A 14,217-nucleotide genomic window follows, 5' to 3' on the forward strand; every position below is an offset into this window, starting at 1 on the left:
AATGCAAAAAATACATTTCAATAATATTTTATTTACCTGATATGCCATTATGGCTCCTTGGAAACCATTTGAGTCTTTTGTGAAAATCCTTTACCGTTTGTGGATTATTGGCCTGGTACATGGTAATAGCTCCTTTGGAGCCATTGTCTTCTGGTGTATTAATGCGACTGCCATGCATGTGCTCTAAGGGTAAATGTTGCAATTAGTTGGGACATTTTCAATGAAATAAATTAGCATGCATGTGTGGGAAGCTTCATTGCTAAACCAAACAACTGGACTGTTTTCTGCGTTGCTTTTCCCCAAAGAGCCACACAGTCTAGTAAGCTGCAAAGTGTCAATTTAATAAAAGGTCCATTTTGAGTTACAGAGAAAGGACAATATACTTTCTGAAGATATAGGTGTTGGCCATATTTTCCAGGCAGGGTTTAAGGTGTACCTGTGCAGAAAGCTTGAAGCTGATGGTTTGTTTAAAAAATGCAAATACCTCCTTCTAAAATCAAATTCACCTTTTGTAGGAGGGACCTTTGGCCTACGTTTGGGCCTGATGGACTTTTTAATACTAGAGATTTAATCTTACACATGACCAGTGATTTCAGTGGGGATACTCTGGTGTAAAACTAGAGAAACAGCCAGAGAGCCTGGATGTTACATGAGTTCCCTCAGAAACACTCTAGTAACTTTTGTTTAGTTTCTCATGAACATATGCCCTTCCTTTCTAAGTCAGTCTGTGCTGGTTTTCTTTGTATTACACCATCTAACAAACAAATATCTGCATGACCACAAACTTCTCCTACTAGAACAGAAGCAAGGAAAGATGCTTGTAAAGGTAGACAAAACTCTAAATAATTTTAATTTCCAGTTCCTACTGCCAAAGGCTACACATGATGGCAGCCCAGTGATAGAGGAGAAATTGTATGCAGAAAAGTCAACAGAGAATTTTCTTCTAGTGCTTTTCTTTTGAAGTATGTAGGAGATGAAACAAATAATTGTATGGATGGAATATTATCAAGCAGTAATGGTGAATCAGATGTAATAATGACAGAACGTGGTGTGTGAACAGTCTTGCATAGAGCATTGCCGGTTTCAAACAGATAGCATGGAGTTTGTGCCATGCAGAGCACCACAGATAGAAAAGCAAAGCAAATCCAACCCAAAAGCCCATTGTGAATGTTGGATCAGAGCTCTGCTGTTGCTTCTGCCAGGGTTTTGCCAGGGTTTTACTTCATCTCTTTGCAGTTATGGCAGATGTTGGCCACTTCAGCTGTCTCTAAATGTCCTTGGACAAAATCTGAGGCTGAACCTGAATTCAAAGTGGAGCTAATCTAATCTCTGTCACTTTGTCATTGCAAACTAACCGTGGAGTAAAGCTGAAAGCTTCTTTTGTGAATTTATGACCTTAGTCCTTAAATGGGGGTCTCATGTGGGCTGTTACTTTGCTGTTGCATGTGGGCATCCTTGACTGGCTTGGCCCAAGACTGATAGGAGAATTGATGACAGCAGTGGCAGAACAACAGCTTGTATTTGCATTTCTTTCCCTTATGTTTGCCAGTTTGCAGTGCTGCTTCATTTAACAGTCACTAACTGGTGCAGGTTCTGGCACTGCATCGCCCAGTCAGGAGCAAAAAATAATTGCTCTATGCATCATCCTGTGTTATTCAGAGAAACACATTCCTGAGGCCCAGAGTTCCTGACTGAAGTAAATGTATTTTAACGTTCATTCTTCTTCAAGATTTGCCTGGCTTGTTGGTAAGGCAGTCTCCCTCCGAGTGCAGGTGGTGTCTATAAATGAGAGTTTTGTCATCTCCGGGACCTTGGTCCCCCAGAAGAGCACCACAGAACATCCAGAAACCAGCGTGTTTCTATGCCTTTGCCATTGCATTGAACATAAATTACTTGCTGTTCCTTTTCAGTGTATCCACTCTTTCATTGTAAACATTGAATATTTATAGATGAAAACATAGAGTTCCTTGGAGAGTTTAAGATTTGAGCAAAACATTTAGTCCTTGATTTGCAGGATTGAACTTTTTGGTAGGATTACCAAAACCTCATAGTGTTTCAGTGGTAATGGTACCGGCATTCGCCTGAAGAAGTGCAGCTCAGTGTCATGAAGAGGAAAAATTTCTTTCCAGTTAGAATACTGAGGTGGATTCTGTAAGAGTTTAGTGGAGGAGAAATTAGCTGTGAAATCCTGCAAAACAAAAATGAACTTTAATGTGTGGATCTCTTTCTGTAGGCCACTTTGGTTATTTTAATAAAAAGACATCCTCTTCCATATGGTTTGGAATATCACTGTTTTGTTGCTGCAGCTGGTCATGAGTTTATCTTTGTTTTCCATGCTACTTTCTTAAACAAACAGGAGAAAATCGAAAGAGCCACCAGATAATTTATTCCGTCATTGCATTGTGGTGACTCTGGAGATAGCGGTGGGGATATTTTTCTCATTACTAGCTTGCTTTTTTTTTTTTGTAGATAAAGATATGGGAGACTGCATGGTAACATTTGAATAATAGCCTGATGAAAAGAGCTGATTTTTTGCTTTAGTGAGTTTATGAAGCCCTTAACATCAAGTCTCATGTTCTTAACATTTACATTTGGTAGCAAGCTTGAAAGGCATTTTTTTTTTTTTGCCTTTTTTTTTTGCCTTTTTTGTTTTGTTTTGTTTTGTTTTTTTGCTTTTGGGTTTTTCTAAGTGAAGATACAGTTGATTTTTGCACATTATGTAGCAAAAAACTAGCTCCTTATTAGCAGACAATCTTGCTGTAATGAATTGATATTGCAGATTATTTCTGGCTAGTCCTTTGGTATCAAATCAGCAGTGCCTTAATAAGCACTGTTGTGAGATGCACAGAAGGAGGCAGGGCCAGGGAGAGTCTACAGGTGAAATCCTGGCCAGGGTAGACTCGTCGGTTGTGCTCTGTGGCTGCTCTTAGCCTGCTCCTGAGATGAGGTTATCCGACAGGACTTGGTGAAAGAACATTATGATAAACTGTAATGCCTATATGCTGTGACTAAAAAGGAACAGATTTTTAAGCCTTGATAGGGACATTAGGAAGTAACTGGAAACTTGTTAGCTTGTGAGAAAAATAGGAATACTTAGTGTAGGAAAACCAACTGTTCTTTCTTCTGTATGATAACTGTAAAAATATTATGGGTTTCCTGGGGTGGGGGGTGGGGGGGTGTTGCATATTTTTTGGAAGAGGACTAAAATACAATCTTGGAATGTTGGGAATTCCACCCAAACTATGCATTTTAATTTGAATGATCCTCCATATAATAAAACTCAAGTGTTATTTATGGCCAAATTCAGTGCATTCAAAATATGCAAATAAACAAAACATTTCCACTAATGAGACACAATAAAAAAAAATTCATAATGAAAGAGAGCCCACTTTCTGCATCATCTGACTGTTCTCCCCAAATCCTTGAGCTCCTTCTAATTGAAACATCCAGTTTCAACAACTGCACAGGGCCAGACAGTTGGGATTTCCAAGGGAGCTACATCCAGATGGAAACGGCACAGTCCAGTAATTTAAGATTTGCTTTCTGAAAGTCTTGTCTCTACTTTTGGGTGAGCAATGTAGACTGTGCACAGTGGGGAAGTGCACAGAGAGGATGCAGTGGGAATGCAGACCATCCCTAGCTGACATGGCAAAGAAAAGAAAATATCAAGATGGGTGATCACAATTGCATGCAACCTACACCTTTCAGGAGCCGATTTGGATGACAGCTGTGATAACCCTACTGCTGCTCTAAGGGTCAGCTTTCTTTGTGGAGCTGTTCTTATGGCTCTGCCTGTAAATCAGATGCCTGCTGAGAGGCTTCAGTCCTATAGCACTTATTATAGAGGAACATAGTGGGGAATGTTCTTGTTAAGCTATACTGTTATTTCCATCGTTCGCAGCTGCTGAGAAGAGTGTGGAAAAGGAAGTGACCCAGTCTGCGTGTAACAGCCAAAGTTTTATGGGAAAACATATTTGGTTTTATTTGGCGAATGTTTTGAGATGTGAAAGGACATAAGAGGGTAGACCGTATCTTTCAGCCTATGCCATCCCCCCAAAAAACCCCAAACCAACCCCCCAGTTTTTGTTTAGTCCAAACGTGGCCGTATTACCTCTTAGCAGGTGACTAGAGCACCAGTTCAAAATCAATTCAGAGTGCAAAGCACTTATTGTCTCACTGGCACTGTTTCCAGCCTCATGTATGATCTGATCCCAGATGGTATTGCTGTGTGCATTTTACACCATTTTAGAAACAGATTGTTTATTTTGTCTAGTATTCAATGTGACTTATGCTGAGATGATCAGACAGGATTCTGGGGCTCACATACCTATCCTACCTAGCCTTTGTTTTATGAACTAACTGATCTCCCGAAGTGCTTATACCAATATCCTGCGTTTTGTTCCTGGAAGGTTTTGTAGATGAGACTAGATGGGGAAATTCACCCCTTCTGAGCATGAAAATTGGATATATGCATAACCGTCGTCTTACATAGCTGTAGACGTATAAAAACATGTATCAAGACAAGGTGTCATAAGATACTCAGATATAAGTATGTAGGGAGACACATGATTATTTCTTAGTTACTGTTTTTCAGACTGCTTCAGAAGTGGTCAGTGAAATTCTACGTTCTTTGGACAAAAGGCTGAGAAAACACAAAGTCCAAAAGGTAGCAATCTCTGAAATCCTTCAGAGTGCTGCTGTTTTAATCCTAGAAGCTGTGCAGCTAGGTTCCTGTTAGGTGAGACAGTACATTTGAAAATGAGTGAAAACCATCTATGTGTTGTATTCCTCTATAAGTGTAACTTTGCAAGTCATTCTAGATTCATTTTCTGTGAACTGTGGCACATAAAATACGTGAAGGTGCATTGTCCTGTAACTGCTAGAGCATTTTCTGATAGCTGAAAGGGATTGGATGGGCCTGCTTATGTAGGGAAAATAAATAAATGCTAATTCCTAAAACTCCATGCAAATTAAAAAATTATTTTTTCCCTAAGTACTCTATTACTATTTAGTATTTATGTAGGGGTTTATATTTTCAGAACACTTTACAGACATTAATTAATCAGACCTGAATAAACCAAGCTTGATGAGAATGGAAAATTAAATGGAAATGAAGTCACTCTTATTCAGTTTTACCTGTTTCTGAATGACTTGTAAGTCACTTTTCATACTCCTAAAGGTACTTTTTGAAACACTTAAAAAAATTCCTACAATGCTATTGCTTATTATCTCTAAAAACTGTTTTGGTAAGAAAAGAAGTAGGATTTATACCGTCAAGAACTAATGACAGTACAGATGAGTGGCTTTGAAGAATGTAAATGCTGTTTTATCACCTAAAGCTGTGCATAACTATTTAAGCCGATTTAATTCAGGTAAAAATGCATGGATGGGAGGATTACTCCCTTAATTTGAAGCCTATTTAGAAGCTGGAATATTTGACTGCTGGAGGTTTCTTTGGAGGAGAATGGAAGGAATATTTAGTTTTATCTAAGATTTTGTCATAAGCTTTTAAGATAAAAAACTGTTTAGAAATTTTGCCTATAGAAAATGAATGAGACTGAACACTGTACTGAGGTGGCTAATTTGGAGATTGCATACAGGCTTCTAGCTTGACCATTATTACTTCACTGTCCTCTTGCAAGATACAAACAAGTCCCTAAATACTTTTGAGGATCTGGGCCTGGCTGTTCAATTTAATGTTGCATGATGCACTGAGTGTCAGATGAAAATGTCAGCTGATTTGCTCCTGTGAGGCTTATCTTGTTTTCTTTTTGACAATAAATGTTACTGATAATTGATTCTTCCAACATCTGGTGTACAGATTAACACGTGGAACTAATGTCCCAAAAAGTAGAAAGGTGATCCATTTTCATCATGTTGAGTAGAATAACAGAGTAAGGTGAGGAAGTAGAACACAACCACATTTGAAACTCTTTCTGTTTCCACTATTTCATCATGTTACTGAATATCAGGAAAAGAATCTGCCTTCTGATACTACAATTATTAACCATAAACACTGCAGGTGATTATTTTAAAGTAAGTGTTAAGGCATTGAAGTAGGATGTGAGTTGTGAATCCGGTTGATATCTAATGCATCAGAAGGTGTGTTTTAGGCATCCAGCAGATCTGTCAGAACATTGTAAAGTTGAATCTAAATTAGACACCTTGATTTGTCTTAATATAATAATCTTGCAATATAATAATCTTGTAAAGTGGCTGTGTATGTCCTGCTAATTACAGAAACTAATAGTAGAGATAAATCTGTTCTATCCAGTGGTGATACAGTTCTCACAGTTATCTCTCTTGATCTAAATATACATAACCTGCAATTTCCATAGTTATGGGAAGTTGCTGGTGGCAAGGTAGTCAGTGGAGTCTGACACGCCTGGGGTACAAGAAACAAACACTTCACCAGCTTTGAGTCTGTCATCCAGGTTTCTGTCACAAATAAATGTGATTGGATTAATCTGTTACCTAATTTACAGCTGGGGCGGGGGGGAGAAAAATCCAGGTCTTTTAGAGAGTTTCTAGGCAACCAGGAACTTAGTCAAAGTAATGAACAAGACATTGAAGAGTTGTATTTTAACTGTTTTTTATAAGAAGGCTCTAGCTGAGGCTGAAGGCTTGAGGAACAATAGGTTTAGTAATAGACGAATATCTAGCACTCTCTTCTTATCTAGGAAAATGGTGGCTTGGTCTCTGACTGGCAGCACTGGTGTTTTAGGTAATATGTGCTACATATCCTTTCTTGTATAGTAATAGAATTGTAATTCCCAGACTGTCATTATTCTAAAGTGTTTTTCAAATGCAACAATCAATATTTCACCAGTGCTCTGAGCCCCTCAGCCTGAAACATTTCTGTATATCCTACAAGTATTTAATCTGTGTCTTCAGAAATCTTGTTTCCTCCCCAAAAATGTAAGCTATTGGTTGACTAATGGTTTACTAATGTTGTGAATCACTTAGAACCACAGATGGCTGTATGTATTCTAGTGAGATTTCTTTTAAATGGGAGGCTGAATAATAGCATCTCCAGTTGCTGCTAGCAAACATACTGACAAGGACACCCAGAAAAATAATCCTTAAAGATGCCCATTTCTATAACTCAGGCTGAAAGGGGATTGCTGAGTGCAACACTTTGCTTATTTGTTTTAGAAAAAGCAGGAATGCAGGGTGAGGGGGCTTTGTTGTTTGTTTGGGTTTTTTTTTTCCATGTACTGCTAGCTTTGGCTGCTGAGTATCCAATGAGGAATAGGAGGGTCATTGCAGCTTGGGATGAATGCCACCAAATCCCCATTTGCAGAGGACATGGCATGGCCTTGCACTCTTATTCATGGAGAGTCCACCACTGTCATACTCTGATCTATCTTTCCCAGTAAGGGCTACATGCCTTTCCAGCTTAAAGGTTCGATTAAAAACGTAAAATATATTTGTGGGAAGATTTTCCAAAAAAGATTGATGAAATAAAAGCCCTCTCTAAAATATCTAGTTTTGTCTGTCCTGCATAAAAGAGACAGGACTTGGGTGCCTGGATTGTGCTGAGAGTGTTGTCACATGCCTGGAGAGCAGTAGTCTCCATGTGCAAGCCCTCAAGCAAGCTGAGGCCATGGCACAAACTCAAGATGGATCCATGTGCAGCCACATGCAGCCATGGTCTGCAGTGGTTCTCCATGCTGAGCCATGCCTGTGTGACCCTCTAGTCAAATAAGCAGTCATTCTAAAGTTTAGAAATCATGTGTTTCCTGGTACTTCTCTTGTTTTGTAGCTTTTGTCTATGAGTCTGCTGAGGTTACATCCTGTTCCATTATTCAGATTCCACCACAGCTTTCATTCATGATGATTCTTGTGCCTTTCTTTGGGGAAAAGACTTCTGTGCATTCATTTTAATTCAGTACAGGTTAAAAGATGTCTGAAATAATGTAAGATGTCTGAAATGAGTGTTCATGTTCCTACATAGAACACTGTTGAATCCAGCTATCAAAAAGGGAGTGTTTAAAAATAAAAAAAACTTTTAAAGAATTTATTTTTCCTACAGAAATAATTTTTGCTAATGGCAATATAGCTTATATTCAGACACCAATTAAAGGAGCACATTCGTGCCAAGATGGAAATTGACCCAGACTTAGAAAGAAGCTTACCTTCAGCTCAAAATAAAAGAAAATGTCAAGCTTTAGCAGCCTCTTTTCTTTGCCCTCTCCGAGGTCAGTTATAAAACCCCAGAACACTTAATCCTGGAGTGTCAAAAATACTAGAATAGGATCAGTCATTTCTAGCAAACCCAGATGATTTACATATTTTTTAGATGTTGGTTAAAATGTATTTATGTGCAAAATGTCCCATACGTGTTTATCCATTGCACTTAATGCATATTTCTTACTTGAAATAATTTTGACCTTTGGCCTTCCAGTTCCCTTTCAATTATACAGTGTATTTCTGTTTTACTTTACATGCAAAGTGAACTGCACAGAACATGATTTTGTCATTCACAAAATTCACCATTTCATGGAAAAAAATATTTAGAAGTAAATTCAATATAGAGTAGATCTTAATTCCAGAAATATCAGGGATTATCAAGATTTTTTTTAAAATAAAACTGGAATCTATGACTCCCAGATCACAGATTTCAGTGTGAATTTGAACATTAATTAATGGGAGCAGGATTGAAGCCTTGAGCTTCCCTAAAACCCCACACTGGAAGGATTGATTTTAAACTCAAAGCAAATTAACTACTGTGGAGAGAGTACAGAATAAGAAAAAAGAAAATCTTCTTTTGTATTACTATATTTCCCATGCCCACAGCGAGTGTTTTATGTCTTTGTAGCAGAGATAGTGTCTTCTGCAATTATTACCGTCTTCAAATTAATTGTCACAGGGAATTAAATAGTTTTGTTTTGTAAGGCTGTTCTGACAATCACAGGGTGAATTTTATGGAGAAAGATGAAATTTTAAAAGATTTCTTGAAACATATCAGCCAAAATACAAACCACTGAAGATTTTATTAAGTTTGATCCAGGGGAAGACTTTGACTCTGAAATACACTGGAAGAGAAATGTGTGGGGAGCGCATGTCATGAGGAATGCCCACATGGGCTTCACTCTGACTGAACAAAGCTAGGAGATTTCAACGTGCTTTTGTGAACAGACATTCAGAAAAGCTGTTTTGGATTAATCAAAATTGTTTAACAGTGGAAAAACATCTTTCCTTGTAGAACTGATGTGTTTGATTATACTTGATTAAATAATGTGCAAATATTTAATATTAAAAAAAAAAAAAAAAAAAAAGCTTTTTTCCTTAAGTGAAAATGTCCCATTCTGAATATAGCGGAGTAGGACCATTTTGATAATGTCAGCCTTCTTTCTCAGTGTTCTTCTGAAAATGAAATTCCAGCCAAATCTCCTCAATTTCATGAAGTGTTTCAATTTTAACTGGACTGTATTTTCCAAAGGATATCACATTTCTTTCTGTTTCAGTCTCATTCTGGGCATCTGAACTAGATTTTGGAATTGCTCAGTGTGAACCATTATCCCTTTTTCCCTCTGCTCAGTTAAACATACTCTACTATTTAGTTTTGAGAGTAAAAAGGAAAGAAAGAAGCCAAAAGAGAATTTGCTATTGGTGGGACAAAAATAATGGCATTTTGAGTGTTTCCATGAAAGCAATGTGACATGACAAATTTTAAGAAGCTCTGTGAATACTATTAATATTTATGATGCACTCAAGAAAACAGCTATTGTGTGCCACATCCATCAAAGATAAGAATTGTATTCAACTGTGTTGGATGATAAACATTGAATGACAATAGCTGGAGATTATATGAGGGATTTCATACTCATGTTTTATGCCTGCTTGAGTAAAAGCACCTTGTTATTCCACTGCAAACCAATAATTTTCTTTCATGAAATTAGATACACTTGCTGATACTTGTTACAACCATAGTCCAAAATATTAATGAATATGCAGGGAGTGCTGATGCCAAGTGTTTCAGAGATCCTGTTGCAAGCTACTCAGGATCAAGTCCTAAAGGCAGCATTTTCCACTAATCCTCCTCTTGGAAATCACTCTGAAGCTTACCAAATTGCAGTGATTTGAACACATATTGCTAGTTGTTTGCAGTTGGATGAATGCTAATGATTACCCCATGAAACGAAGGCTCTTCCAGCATAGCAAGCTGGCTGTTTATATCCCATGTTTCTCTCTAAAAAAAATTCCATCTCTCCACCACCAGGAGTGGGGCAGAATTGCCTGTGCCATGGGAACGCCTGCTCTGATTGCACACCAGCGTCTGTCTTTAGATAATGTGCCCACAAGTGTCCTAAGTCAGGCATTGTTTTTCTTCATTGTCATTGCTGTAAAATGCAGTTTTGGAACTAATTTATGATCATCCAGGCAAGCAACTGCTGAGGAGAGATAAAGGGGACATCTCTCCAGACTCTTGCTCTTAAACACTGCACGTCTCCTCCCCGCACCGTGCGGCCGTGCCTGGCAAGCTGCATGGCCTCGTCTTCCCCCAGTCCCGGTCGATGCTGTGTCTGCTCCTGTGATTAATCTCTTTGACACAGGGGCTGCGTGCATTGCCACTTCCATGTTCTTTCTGCCCTGCCTTCTTATTAAGAGTGTAATGCTCTGGAGATACTTTTTTCTGAAGATCAGGCTAATGATGCCTGAATTCTGCACTGCACACCCCCATCTTTGGAAAGAAACTGTAATTCTGAGTTGACTGACGAATACCCGTAGCATCTTTGGTCAGGTATTTCTAAATAAAGCTGTATTAGGAAGAGTTAACATGCTGACCATATATCAAGGGTAGGAGGATGTCCAGGTATTCTTGCAGCCAGAGTGATCTTGGGTCTCTTTAATCCACGTGGAGAGATACTATTCTTAGAAAACCCTCTCCAAGGATCCACAGGCACTAAATTCTTGTTAGAAGTAAGTGGTTCCAATAATAAATGTGCAGAGGAAAATGCTAAGAGGTGCTCTTCCACTGAGTTGATACGGCTGTGCTGCCTCTGGAGGGCCATTTGGTTACTTCTGTTCCTTTAGGTTTGCTTCTTCTATCTTTATGAAAAATTTGCCAATGGGAGTTCAGTGCAAGCTGATGGAGGGATCCCTTGACAGACTATCAAGAGTGGTAGGACCTCCTGCAGGCCAGGAATAAGGGCACGGTGAACCTCTTGACAGAGTGATTGCAAGAGGGATGAGCTGAGCCAACTGAAGTGATTTTGTGAGCAGTACAGACCATTAACAGGACCCAGACTGGGGAAACACAGCATGCTGGAGTGAGCTACAAAGCTTTTACTTTACCTACCTAAAATGAGACTCTTCTTGTTCCTTAACAATTACCCAATAATTTGGCTTGTCTGTAATTTTTTCCAGAGTGCTCATTCTGGTTTTATTGCCAATTAACTTAGCATTCTAGTCTTGCTCTACAGCTGATTGGCCAGTAATTTGAACTAAAGCCCTCATCAAAAGGGCATCATTTGTAAAACAGAGAAGAAATCTCAGAGATACTGAAATTACTGTTAATTAAATCAGCACATGAATATAATGGGCACACATGAACAAAATTATGTTTGTTTTTGAGCTGTTCTGCTAGCTGGAGAGTAAGTCTTATTAGGACTATTTAATTGTCAGCCTGTATTTATAAGATGTGCAGTGAGCAGACTCCTTTCTGCATGAATTAATTTTGTATTGTGTATACATATATGAGTGATACATATAGTTCTTAGCTTACGCAAACAGACCATGTTCTTGCCAAGCAGATGCTGCACTATATTTCTTATGTACATGTTGTACTGAAAGCTTTTCTTTTTAAACAGTCATTTGTATTTAACACAACTCTTGTTCAAAGCTGGCATTGACCTTAATGTAGTTACTTCTGATTTACATGGCCCCAGTATCAGTTAGGCTTAGGAATTATTTTACATGTAATTTCTATTTTTTTAATTCAATTAAAATAGCATCATAAAGATGGAGCAGAGCAGCAATCAGAGAGCTTTAGAAGTTGTAATGTAGCCTATAAGCAGCTATTGTGTATAAAGAAATTTCTTCCAAAGGTGCCTCAGCTTTACTGAAAATGCTAAGCTACAGCTTTATTAAGATAATCAAGATACTCTAACATGGTGCTTTGGGACAACCTTGTAATATTCTGTGTTGCTCGATTCTGAAGCTCTTGAATTAGCAGTTTCACAACTGCCTCCTGTGGATCTGGAAGGCAAAAGTGCATTTTGTACTGGTTGGCATTTGTGTGTGACCTCTTTCAAGATCAGTCCAAGGCAGAAGACAACACTCGCTCGTGGAGGTGGCAGGAGTGAGGGCATCAGCACTGATGAGAGCAGAGAGGAGCAGGCGTTGCAAATTCCAGGTTATTTGAGAGGGAATAAATACATTCCCTGGTGTGGCTAGGGGAAGAAATGGATCCAGCGAGTTTCAAGGGATGAAATGTTGGCATCATGCTGAAATCTGTGGTCAAGGACAGGGAGAAGCTAATCAAGTTTTGCATGATCTTTGGGACCTTCTAATTCTGCATTGGTAAATGCATTGAAATGGCAATGACTCTTGTCACTCCAGCTTGCTTTCCACAGCTTCTGGGAATAACACTGCTCAAAACCTCAATGCCATGAGACCAATAGTGGCACGGCTCCTGTACTGGAGCTTGGGAGAGAGCCCAAACCTGCTCTTCTCAGTTCCTGCAAAGGAGGAACCTTGCCCAGACTTACATACTGATCACAGAGAGTATTTGCTGTTGCTGCTTGTGCAGTCTCCCAGTAGGGTTGTAGTGAAGAGTAGGAGGAAAAAGGCAGAGAATATAATCCAAAAATCGCATTTCATTCATCCCCATTCCTGCACATGTCCTTTCTCCTTGTGTTGTTTCTTTGTGGTCAGGAGCAAGCTAATTCCTGTAGTGTTGGCTTGGCACTTGTGAAAGAGGAGGAGAATTGAAGAAGAATTGAAGTTTGATAGGAAGAAAATGCAGAGCCACTTGGTCACTGCAGTGTTTTGGTGTGCCAAGCATGGGTTAACAGGCTTGATGTACTTCATGTTGCTAGAGATTTAAGTGACAAACAGAGTATTTGATCTCTGTCTCTCATTAGTGTGTCATTACTTCCTTAGAGTATGGATGTCAAAATGCTTTTGATCTGCTGCAGAGTTAAAAACACTCATTGTTTCAGCCTCCATTTTGAAGCTCACCTAATGAAGAGCAAATTTCAAAGGGAAAAATATGCCATTAAATTCTGTGTCAGAATAGGGAGCTGTAATGGTTGTTTATCTTTTTGCCTCTAGATTACCAGCTCCAATCTAACTCCGCCAATAGAAATCAGAAAAGTTTACTGTGTAATATTATCTGGTTTCTAGAGACCAGCAATTTATGTTAAAAGCAAAACTCCAGCCCTATGAAGTGTGATACCCTATGACTGTGAAGTACTGTGAGCCATGTTTATAGAATTTGAGATGAGAGCACCCCATGGCTGGATTTCTGGAAGTTATTAAGACACCAGGAGCTACAGATAGTCATTTCATGGGATTTTTGAATGGACCTTGCTGTTTAACTCTGTTAGACACCTCTCTGCAAATTGTGGCTCTTACAGATAGTAAAGAAGGATATTTTCAGTGTACTTTCAGTGAGTTGTGTGTGTCTAAGCCCAGTTATGTTGACAAGAGGACAGGGCACGTTGGCACCGTGATAGCGGTGAGCAGAAATTCAGCTGCCTGGTGGTATCAGGAGTCCTGCACTGGCTCCCCGGCACCTCAGAAGAGCATCCTTCAAGGTGGTGGGATGTGGGAGCTTCCTAGTGGGGCCAGTGCAGAGAAGGGAAAAGGGAGCGTATCTTACGTGGTGCTGGGCAATATCTTTTAGTCAAATAGCAATGTCACAGAGATTTTAAGAGAGTACATAGCTTAGGAAGGTAAGCAGAGACACAAATACCTGTTTTCATTTCAGCCAAATGACACATTTTTCCTGTGTTCCCCCAGTTCAGCTATTGCTTATTTTTTCCCTTTGCTTGTGGGGTTTTAAACTCAAAGTGAAGGTGATGTACTTCTCACTTAATCTCTAGTTTATGGACTGTGAGGAGCAGCCTGCTTTCAGTCCCTCATTTTGAACCTTTCCTACTCTACTCAAATACTCACAAAATGGGTATAACTTTAGTGGTTAGGGCAAGGGGGAGACTTGGGGTCCAGTCTCTCTTCCAGTTACTTTTCTAGAAGTCTTTAATGCAC

At 39.1% G+C, this 14,217-nt stretch overlaps 1 protein-coding gene across 1 annotated transcript in view; it reads left to right on the forward strand.

Moving 5' to 3' along the window:
* The window catches only part of TMEM132B (transmembrane protein 132B), a 259,623-nt gene that overhangs the window by 181,641 nt on the left and 63,765 nt on the right, over window positions 1-14,217 (forward strand). The window lies entirely within an intron of this gene.

The sequence above is a fragment of the Buteo buteo genome, chromosome 11, assembly GCF_964188355.1.
Source record: "Buteo buteo chromosome 11, bButBut1.hap1.1, whole genome shotgun sequence".
Taxonomy (NCBI): Eukaryota; Metazoa; Chordata; class Aves; order Accipitriformes; family Accipitridae; genus Buteo; species Buteo buteo.